Here is a 12453-nt window from a genome sequence, read left to right as displayed (position 1 = left end):
TCACTATGGTTGTGAGTTCAGAAAAAGAGCTATGGTACATAAAATTAAGGGTGTCAACGGGTCAGGTTTGGTTTGGACCCAGGTGGAACCAGACTTGGATCAGATTTTCAGGTATGGTATCGGGTCCGGACCTAGGTCTAATCGGGTCCACTATAAGAAAAATCATACCTAGAACTACGTGAATCAAATTAACCCCGACCATACCCGGTAAAACCATATTTTTTTATCATTTTTACATTGAAAAAATCACGATATTATTGTTTACACCAACATATTCCAACTATAACAATCAGCTTTTTAATGGAAAAAATGGTAAATTTTATTTTTTATATTTTGTTTTTTCTTAAATTTATTTATTTTTGCCAATAAAAATTTAAACGTTTTCAATTTCTCCCGAAATTTTGGCTGCGGTTATTTTATCAATTTAAACTCCTGTAACTGTGCTCATGACGTCTTCGTATTACTCAACTATTGAAGTCTCGGTGAAGGTCACCTAAATACATAAAAGACTTGACCAATTCTATCCAATTCCCCACTGGTTCAGGGGGTGTGGTTGTGTTTAGTGGTCTAAACCAATGTTGTCAGTAGCCAACGATTCAGGTGAATCGGTCGATACCGATACACAACTGAATCGTTCTGAATCCGCCAAAAATAATTAAAAAAATATCAGGTGTCAATCAAAATGTGAAATGTGTTAAAGCTATTAAAATACTATTAAAATTAATTTTAAGTAGTTTTTTTTTTTACATTTATTAAAAAACTGCCTATTCAGGAGTGAATGCCGATAAACGTATCGGCCGATACGCACCGATACTGACAACATTAGTCTAAACACTTATACAAGTGGTTACAAGGGGGGGAAGTACACTGGGGCCGGGCTCCCCTTTCTTACACTTGGCTCCCCTAGTTGGGCAGAACACTGGATCAGCTTCCCTGGTTCAGGTGCTTGTTAGGTCTCTGATTAGGATACCTACTGCGTCAAGGTTCGCTCTTTATTAATTGAGGCTTCGGTGACTGACCAAAGTTTTCACTTTAGGCTTGCCCGTTTGAAACCATATTGCTAGGTTTGCATCGACTCCAAATGAGTCAAAAGGTGTATTTCATTAATCGAAGTCTGGAATTCGAATCCCATCCCTAGCTTGAGTTTCAAGTGGGGATGTAAACAGGTGTGGTTCGGGTCTGATCTATGCATTACTAAGTCTGACATGAGGGGATCTGTCACAACTGTATGCAAAGTCGATCTCACAATCGGATGTGCATCAGATAAAACCAAATCTGGATCCAATTATCTTGCAAACTGACATTTACATGCATTCAGATTTGGATCTTACTTGGACTCTGACTCAAATTCTGGTGCAAAACTAAATATTGAGTCAAGGTCTAATCATTAATCGGATCCTATGTTGTCTACCGGATCTGACTAAATGGAATTGAATTCGGTCAAATATCCAACTTGAATCCTAACCTTGTATAACATCCCTAGTTTCAAACAAAAAAGTATGGTCGTCGACTATTTTTCTTAATTTTTTAAGGCAACATGGTTCTTGACAAGACCTTAAAACATTGCAAGTCTAGGGTTGATTTCAAATTTTCAGTAGTAGTAGTCTTCAATTAATATGCTAGACAGGATACTTCTCCAATCAAGGACCAACATCTTCTACCAACTGACGCTTAGATTTAGTCAAGGCTTAACACAATTGATTGAGTTCATAAACAACTAGCTTACCAAACGTGATCTTGGGCCTTCGGCCTCAAATAACTTGAGGCATATATATATATATATATATATATATATATATATGGAATTTAATTATACAAAATTAGGCCTATATATGAACTTTAAATAATGGTTCATTTGCGTAAGTTTATAAGGACTATAACGATGAAATCATGTAAGAAAAAGTTTTAAGAGATTTGTTTGTTTGTTTGTTTTTTTAAGAAAGAAATTTGTTTAAGCTTTTGGGGGGGTGTATTAAAAGCGGGCAGTACACTATGCAATCACATGGCACAAAATTTGTGCATTAAGCACCTGATTGCCCTCCATCAAACCTTTGGACCCACAACTGACAGGACGTGTCTTCAAGAAGAAAGGTGATGAGGTGCTTAATGCAGAAATATTTATTTATGTAATCATATTGCATATGATCTCTTACACGGGGGTATTGCAAGAATGTATTAAAAGAGCAAACATATATATATTCGTCAAGGGTGTTTCTTGTCGATAAAGCAACATTCTATCAAATGTGATTCATTTAAATTGAGCCAGGATCAGGTGCCATCACATAGCATGCTTTGAGTGTGTGTCTGCACCTGGCTGCCCTTCATCCGCTTTTAAGCGCCACAACTGACAGATTGTCAGCCAAATATGAAGGGCATCAGTGCAGCAGCACACTTCAAAGTGTGCCATGTGATGGCACCTCATCCTGGCTTATCTAAATTAGGAAAAACGTCTATTCTGCATGGATCATCCATTAAAGCGGTGAAAAGATCGGATGCAATATGATTGCACAAATATTTGTGCATTAAACACCTCTCCATCTTGGGGACAGGGCCTGTCAGTTGTGAGACCCAAGACCGGATGAAGGGCGATCGGGTGCTTAATGCACAAATTTTTGTGCAATCATATTAAACCCAATCCGGACTCATTAAAGAGTGTGTTTCTAACTTTTTATAAGATGACATTATGGAATTGATAAGTGATTTTTTTGTCTTCTCTTATTAGTCCTTTTTTTCCCTTTTCTAGGCCAAAGCAACCCTCTCCGCCCCTAGGTGTTCAGTTGGTAGAACCCTTGAGGTCCTCTCTGCCCATTGGAGAGTAAACCCACATGGAGCCTTCTCCCTTGTGATAAGGGACACCCCCATCCCCTCCCCCTCCAATCTTCAACCCCTCCCCCCACACCCCCAACACAACCCATGGTGGATTCGTAACTCATGACTTGCATCAACTTGTTGACCTTCAGAGGTCATTCCTACCATTTGGGATTTGGTACAATAACTAATTGCCACATAACATCAACTATTGTTCTTTTACAGCCTTTGTGTTGGAATTTCTAAAGAAACCACCCACTACCCTTAAAAGATTTTCTTATATTCTGGACATTATGTGATGTAGACTCAGTATGCATCAAACCACAATCTAAGATTCAAACGGATCTCAATACGTGCAGAAGCTTTTTCACTCAGATGAATCCGAACAGAACTATGGGAAATAAGGTTTTTGGGACCCATGCGCTTTATTTCAACAGATGCAATCCAAAGGAAAGTTTTGCGCAACGCGCACACCTTTCCAACGAATCTAAAATCACTGGATTCAGATTAAAAATGTTTGCTCCACACACTCAAAACTGGGATTGATAGTTAAATCTGTGACAGGCTTTCCGGGTTCGTTAGACAGTCTGTTCGAAGAGGGTTTTAACAACTCAGATGATAAAGTTTGCAAAAAAAATTAACAAATGAAATGAAGGTCTGATTTAGACCTTTCCAGAAAGCTATGACTCATAATTTTTGAGTAATCTTACACACCTTTATTGAATTTTAAATGTCGCTAACGATCTAATTGTTAACTAACCTAACCTGATAAAAGGGTTCTAGTTGGTCACGCGAATCACCTCGGATTTGGGCATACAGATGAGGGTTTCAGAAGAAACTCCGAACTTCACTATGGTGTGAATGAATGTTAACTAACCAGACTAACTTTTGAATTTTGATTTCACATCATACATATTCAGATATTCAAAAATTAAGCAGTCATACACAGAATGCTATAACAGTGAATATTATATTCAAACTTAAGACAAGTACAGAAAGATAAATTTTTTTAGGCTACTTATAGGTTGAATCGATTAAAATGGAAAACATGAACAATTTAGATCTTTGTTTTATCTTTCTGCAGAATCAAACGGATCAAACTTTCATGAAAGAAAATATGAGAGATCCCCAAAATACAGAACGTTATTCACAATGTTCTTGATGGGACATGGTCTGACAGATTCTGTCCAATGAAACGCTTGATAGGGAACTTCTGAGATTCTGTCGTTTGAATCAGGCCATGATCTCAACAGCAATGTTGTAGGTCTGTGTCTTAGATTTATAGGAAGCCCAAGAATGCTAGAATCAGATCAGTATCTTAGTAGATACAGTCAATTTATTAGAGTTGTCTCTGACAACTTCAAAACCAGGAATCCAATTTTTTACAGGAAATGAAAGAGTAAGCAATCACGAGTTTTGCAGATTGTTGGAATCTACTTTCAAACAGCATATAAACTTAAAACTCAAACTTGCATTCATGAACATAAGTCAAGTGCTTGCATGCTGAGAGAATCAAAAGTAACAAGTTCAAAATATAAGAACAAGGGTTTGAAAAGGCAAACAAAGCTTGCGGATGTTAACAGAGACAAGGTAGGATGGTTCGAATGCGCCAACTCCTCCAACTGTAGCGGTCATGGTCCTCCTCACCAGTTCAAGCTTCTTCCTTCTTCACCAAAATACACTCACCAAAGGTCATTCTCACTCACACACTCACCTTCTTAATTTTCTTCTCACACTCACTAGGATCCCTCACAACCCATCACCCACAAACTTTCTTGATGCCATCAGTAAGCAACTTGTCATGGACTTTATTGGCTTAACCGAGACGAATTAGGCCAAGTGGTAAAAAAAAACTTGTAGAATATGATCTTATCTTTTCAACAAGCTAAATATCATGCAATTTAGACTAGTATCTAGGGAGATATGGTCAAAATATCGAGACTGTCTTCAACCTTCAAACCTTTCTTCTCTACTCCATTTTTGGATTTTTTTTTCTTTTCTCAAAACAACAACCATCAACCCTCATGGTCGACCACCATGAGGGTCTTAAGCTTTCAAAAAGGTGTCATAATGTTGTCACCCGCTTGACTCCAATCATACACAAAGGGAGGTGGACTTCCCCAAGTCGCAGCCCACTTGCCTAATGCATGGGCTCCTTTCAAAAATGGCTATCATTGCTTCTCCAACCTCCCCTTTTGACCTCCTACGGTCAAACTAATTTAAAAGGAGGTTATATGTGTCCAACCCAAAGTAGTGCCAATTAGGGTTTGGGTTAATTTGGATCTTGGATAAGATCTAAGATCGAAATAATGTTTTTGCTTCAAAAACCCTTCAAGATATTGGTTTTTTTAAATCCGAAAAAAGAAGAAAACTACCTTGAGTACCCCAATACACCCTCTAGTGCCACAAAACAATCCTACAGGGTACTAGAACTATCCGGATCCGTAGAATCTGGTACCTAAAAATAAAAATAAAAATTACATAAAATAAAATACATAAAAAAGAATAAATGATTCCAGACATATAAAATGGAATCAAACATAGAAATACAATTTTTGAGAAAACAAAATATCCTAGAAATCGAAACATGATATTCAAAATAGATTTGGATACATGGAGATCCAATTGGACACAGATGGTCCAGCATGATTAGATTTGCCACAGATCGCATCCTGGATCGGATCTTGGAAATTGGATTTGGATCTAATTCGTCTTCAAAGCTCGAATCTTTAGGATGCTTTGCATTATTCCCTCCCTGGGTTAAAAGGCATCATCCTCGGAGCCTTGTTCTTCTCATGTGAAGCTCCATAATCTTTGTAAATATTCAAAATAAAATCAACGCAGAGTCTGTCCATAAGAAAAATAAATGTACTATGCAATGTAGACAACATCAGATATATACTTAAACCATTATGCATGCTCGGCAAATATTGTAAATTGCTATCAGATATTAACACATTAACATTTTTCTTATGCAAGGCAAACATACTTGGGTTTTTACTCAAATATTCACATGGATTCTCACAAATATTTATGGTTTCACTAAAAACACGCAAATTAACAATTCCTTGCACAATCTAATTCAGACGAATTAAATTGAAATACAAAATTTTTCAGGACTTGATATTTAATAATTTAACTATGTATCAGGCTGTAACGATTGCAACAAAATTTTTATCACTCACAGAGAAAAATTGTCTATGTATCATGCTAATCACAATATCAAACTTCACACATAGAGTTTTGCAATCATAAGATAATTCATTTTAAAGATAAGCAACACAATATAGTAATAGAGTAAAATTACTATTTGAATTTATCAAAGATACAGAAGTGCGATTATCAAAAAAATCCTGATGGTCTCAAAAAAAAATTAAAGTTTTCATGTTTGCCATTTCCAATGTATTTGTCTTATAATTTTCGAACAAGTCAACAAGAGACATTTCATTTTGAGCTTCTAAATTTTCAATTTCTAAAAGCTCTTTATCACACATCTCGATCGAATTTTCAAGACTATGATAGGGATTTTCAATTTTGATATTTTATCGAAGATGAATTCACTAATGAGACTTGACAGATCAATATTGACAATCATGTCAAATGCATCTCGAGACAAAATCATATCTTCTATAGGCTCATAAAATTTTTCGTAGACTGGATCGTCAAGACTGATATAGGATTGGCCTTCTAGAGGTTTTATTTTCCAAAATAATGAGATGTGGGGCATCTCTTCATACATCGTTTCTAACACTGGTTCAGTAATAAATTCATGCATAGGAACATCTTTAATTTCAAGTGAGGGTTCCTTCTCGATTTCATTAATTTCATCGGACAACACATCAAACGCTATATCGAGGATAAATTTCTCTTCACTTTCCTTATCAAATATCGGGTCACCTATAATTTCAGGAAAAGGCTCCTCGGGAGAATCCTTTATAGAAATGATATGAGTGCGATTGATTTCATCACACTGAGACTCTTTTTTGCGATGTGAATCAATTTTAAAATCGCCACCTATGACCTTTTAGATTTTCGAAGATTCTAAGTCATGAGAAACAAAATTATCTTTATCCTCGCAACTCACATACGAGGTTTCCTCTAACCGGACTCCAGCATTAATATTCTTGAATGAGGTGGGGTTGAGTCAGAAACTAAAAGATGAGACGGGCATACGAGGGCCCTACCTTGATTCTCTACGAGAAGAATTCACATAATGGGATGTCAAATTTGGAATACGAGACTCCCAATTGGATCTTCTCGGTGGATTCCTCTGTTTACATGAAGACGAATACTAATGTGGGCCAGACCCACGAATGGATTCAGACCTCCAAGATTGGAGCAGATCAGGTCGGTGACGACGGTCTTCCTCTAACTCCAGTTCATAAAGTCTAGATTTTATCTTTGTCATCCGAGTTTTTTCAGCGAGCAATTGACTTTGTAAAAACCTTATTTTCTTATCCCGTTCTGACTCAAATTCATCATCAGAGTCATAAGAAAGTGTTATATGCATTCTTCAAGAAACACATTGACTTCACTCGAATGACTTCTCCCGCTCCTTGGTAAAATCTTTTACTTTACGATGAAGATCATCGATTTGATGCCGCAAGGTTTAAGTTTCATCCCTAAAGTCACGAATGTCCTTTTCAGGGATATACTCGCTTCGACTCCTATATCCGGTTCGCCCAGACATGGCACATGGCGCATGGATCCTTAAAAAAAAGACCTTCCCACTACACCGGGAGTTGTGTCGGATTGATAAATCCAACAACCTTTGTTTTGATACCAAAATGATGTAGACTCGGTATGCACCGATCTAAAATCCAAACGGATCTCAATACGTGCGAAAGTGTTTTCACTAAGATGAGTTCGAACAGGACTATAGGAAATAGGGTTTTTGGGACCCGTGTGGTCTGTTTCAACAGGGGTGGTCCAAAGGAAAGTTGTGTGTGATGCACACACCTTTCCAAAGAATCCAAAATCACTGGATTTGAATCAAGAATGTCTGCTCCACGGACTCAAAACTGAGACTAATAGTCAAATTTGTGACAGGCTCTTCGAGTTCAGTAGATAGTCTGGTCGAACAGGCTTTTGACAACTAAGACGATAAAATTTGCGAAAACTTTCAACAGATGAAATAAAGGTCTGATTCAGACCTTTCCATAAAGCTATGGCTCATAATTTTTTAGCAATCTTACACACCTCTACAGAATTTTAAAGTTCTCTGATGATCTAATTGTTAACTAACTTAACATGATAAAGGGGTTTTAATTGGTCACGTGAATCACCTCAGATTCGGGCATACAGATGAGGGTTTCAGAAGAAACCTCGAACTTCACTATGGTGAAAACGGATGTTAGCTAACCATACTAACTTTTGGATTTCGATTTCACACCATACATATTCAGATATTCAAAAATTAAGTAGCTATACACATAATGCTATAACAGTGAATATTATATTCAAACCTAAGATGAGTACAGAAAGATAATTTTTTCAGGCTACTTGCAGGCTGAATCGATTAAAATGGAAAACATGAAAAATCTAGAACTTTGTTTTATCTTTCTACAGAATCAAATGAATCAGATTTTTATGAAAGGAATCGTAAGAAATTCCCAAAATACGAAACATTGTTCACAATGTTCTAGATGGGATAGGGTCTGACAGATTCTACTTGTCCGACCGCTTGATAGGAAATTTTTGGGACCCTTCCAACCGAATCAAGCTGCGACCTTAACAGCAATATTGTAGGCCCGTGTCTTAGTTTTCCAGAAAACCCAATAACACTGGAATTGGATCAGTATCTTAGCAGATACAATCAATTTCTTGGAGTTGTCTTTGACAACTCCAAAACCGGAAATCTGATTTTTGACAGAAAATGGAAGAAAAACTCAAACTTTCATTCATGTGCATAAGTTAAGTGCTTGCATGCTGTGAGAATCAAAAGTAACAAGTTCAAAATATAAGAACAAGGGTTTGAAAAGGCAAACAAAGCTTACAGATGTCAATAGAGATGAGGTAGGATGGTTCGAATGTGCCAACTCCTTCAGCTACAGCGATCGTGGTCCTCCTCACTAGTTCAAGCTTCTTCCTTCTTCACCAAAATACACTCACCAAAGGTCATTCTCACTCACACACTCACCTTCTTGATTTTCTTCCCACACTCACTAGGATCCCTCACAACCCATCACCCACAAACTTTCTTGATGCCATCAGTAAGCAACTTTTCATGGACTTTATTGGCTTAACCGAGACTAAATAGGCCAAATGGTAAAAAGCAAACTTGTAGAACATGATCTTATCTTTCCAACAAACTAAAAATCGTGCAATTTGGGCCAGTATCTAGGGAGATACATCCAAAATAATGGGATTGTCTTCAACCTTCAAACCTTTCTTCTCCACTCTATTTTCGGATTTTTTTTCTCAAAATAACAACCACCAGCCCTCATGGTCAACTACCATTAGGGTCTTAAGCTCTCAAAACTGTGTTATAATGTTGTCGCCCGCTTGCTTCAATCATACACAAAGAGAGGTGAACTTTCCCAAGTCGTCGCCCACTTACCCAATGCATGGGCTTCTTTCAAAAATGGCTATCATTGCTTCTCCAAAAACCCTTTTTGACCTTCTACAGTCAAAATAATTCAAAAATGGGTTATATGTGTCCAACCCAAAGTGGTGCCAATTAGGGTTTAGGTTGATTTGGATCTTGGATAAGATCCAAGATCCAAATGATGTTTTTGCTTCAAAAACCCTTCACGATATTGGTTTTTTTAAATATGAAAAAAAATTATCATGCGTACCCCATACACCCTCTAGTGCCGCAAAACAATCCTACATGGCACTAGAACTATTCAGATCTATAAAATCAGACACCTAAAAATAAAAATAAAAATAAAAATTACATAAAATAAAATACATAAAAAAAGCATAAATCATTCCAAATATACAAAATGGAATCAAACAAAGAAATACAAATTCTGAGAAAACAAAATATCCTAGAAATTGGAACATGATATTCAAAACGGATCTGGATACATGGAGATCCAATTAGACCCAGATGGTTCTGCATGATTGGATCTACCACAGATCGCATCCTAGATCGGATCTTGAGAATTGGATTTGGATCCAATTCATCTTCAAAGCTCGGATCTTTAGGATGCTCTGCATCATTATGTCTAATAACTTATAATTAGGTTTTTTTCATTCAGGTTACAAAGTTTCTTACGTGATATCCAAGTTAAGCAGATGCTGCCTCCCCTTTTTCTGAAAACTAACCAGGATCCCTAGGGAGACATTACCATCCAACCATCTCATTTGACCTTAAACTTTATTATTTAATTATATAAACATGATCACTCCCCACATGGGCAATTTGAAAGAACTGCACAATCAATTCGTACTTTGAATAGCTTAGAAAACCTCAACATGATGTTTGAATGCGGTTCTTTTAATTAGCTTTGTCAATGTGCCCTTTTGAAATCCATTCCCTATGGCTTTCTATTGCATAAAGATTCATCAACCACTTTTGTTGCTTCATTAATACAACAATCTCCCATGTAAGTTAAAATTATAACATACAAAACAAGAAATTACTCGAGAAAGTCATATGCATAAATAAAGATACATTTTGGATTTGACCGTCCACTTAGTATGGATCAGATTTAGACAATATTAAAAACTAACTAGCGAACATCCACGTATGATTTCTTAGGCTCATTAACACATATTGTCCTTTTAAGTAACCATATGTGTCATCAATATATAAAAGTAAGTTGCATATGTTAAGGGTCTTACTTAGCATCTTAATTCATAAGTGCTCTAGAGAAAACCTTAACCTTAACCTTAACCTTAACCTTATAGAAGATGACCTAAACCTTAATACTCATATAAGTGAATTTGTCAAGAGTGAAAACTTTTTGAATCATCTTAACCAATTTGACCTATACATCTCAATAAGAGTCATGAGACTCATCCTTATATCACAGATTTTTTATCACTTACATCATAATAGACATGAAGATATTCTATCTTCATAGATTTTTTTGTACTCACCCAATTACTCCAGTGACTTATTCTTTCTTTTGAACCAAGAACTCAGTCGACCTGAAACACTTGGTTGGGTTTCAATCATAGGTAATTTTTTAGTAGGTTTTAATCTCTTTCTTTCACATGTACTTTTAATGATTTTTCGTGAAAGGTCTTTAGTAAATGAATATGCCAAATTTTGATAAGATTTCATATATTCATCTGAAATTACTATTTGCTTGAGTAAATTATTGATGGTATTGTTCTTTAGAATGATATGTCTCGATTTCTCATTGTATACATTGCTCACTGCTTTATATATAACAGTTTGATTATTAAAGTGAATTATTACAAAGGGCAAAGGTTTGGTACCTAATAGAATCTCAATCAAGAAGTGGATTGGGTTACGATGGTTTGGTTCTTAGATTTTTAAGATATTGTTCTAAAACCTAGGATGAAGACCCGTTGACTTGTAGATATGAATTCTAATTTGTGTCGAGGGTTCCTTCTATAGAGTAACTCATAATCCAATGTCATCCTTTAAGACCTTGTAGAGTGCAGATTGATAGGTCTTCAGTTGGTAGAACCCTTGAGGTCCTCTCTGCCCATTGGAGAGTAAACCCACATGGAGCCTTCTCCCATCCGCTCAGCTCCCCCTCCATTCATCAACCCCTCCCCAACACCCCCAACCCAACCCATGATGGATTCAAAACTCATGACTTGCATCAACTTGGTGAACTTCACAAGTCATTCCTACCGGATGAGATTTGGTACAATAACTAATTGCCACATAACATCAACCATTGCTCTTTTACAGCCTTTGGGTTGGAATCCCTAAAGAAACCACTACCCTCGAAAGATTTTCTTAATTTCTTGACATTATGTCTACCAACTTATAAATAGGTTTTTTTCATTCAGGTTACAAAGTTTCTTACGTGATATCCAAGTTGGCAGATGCTGCCTCCCCTTTTCCTAGAAACTAACCAGGATTCCTAGGGAGACATTACCATCCAACCATCTCATTTGACCTTAAACTTTATTATTTAATTATATAAACATGATCACTCCCCCACATGGGCAGTTTGAAAGAACTGCAAGACCAATTTGTACTTTGAATAGCTTAGAAAACCTCAACAAGAAGTTTGAATTCGGTTCTTTTAATTAGCTTTGTCAATGTGCCTTTTTGAAATCCATTCCCTATGGCTTTCTATTGCAGAAAGATTCATCAACCACTTTTGTTGCTTCATTAATACCTTTTCGTACCATTCGAAGAAAGCAAAACGCTTTAGGGCTGATTATTATCTATATCCATTAACCAGTAATATTAATGTTTACTTGATAATTTTGATATATATATATATATATATATATATATATATATATATATATATATATATAGAGAGAGAGAGAGAGAGAGAGAGTAGTGCTGCGTAGGTGCATGACCACTTCCGAACATGACCAAAACAAACTTGCGCTGCGTGTCCATCGCATGTGCCCTGAATGCTCAACGTCATTGTTTTTGCAAAATGACTTTTAGCAGCGACAAGCATGTGGCAGCTAAAAGTCTCACCATGGACCTTTAGCGGTGACTTGTGTCGCGCTAAAGGTGTATTTTGACGCAAT

This window comes from Nuphar pumila, chromosome 14, assembly GCF_984573655.1.
Source record: "Nuphar pumila chromosome 14, dmNupPumi1.hap1.1, whole genome shotgun sequence".
NCBI classification, from domain to species: domain Eukaryota; kingdom Viridiplantae; phylum Streptophyta; class Magnoliopsida; order Nymphaeales; family Nymphaeaceae; genus Nuphar; species Nuphar pumila.
Note: the sequence above shows the minus strand (reverse complement) of the source record.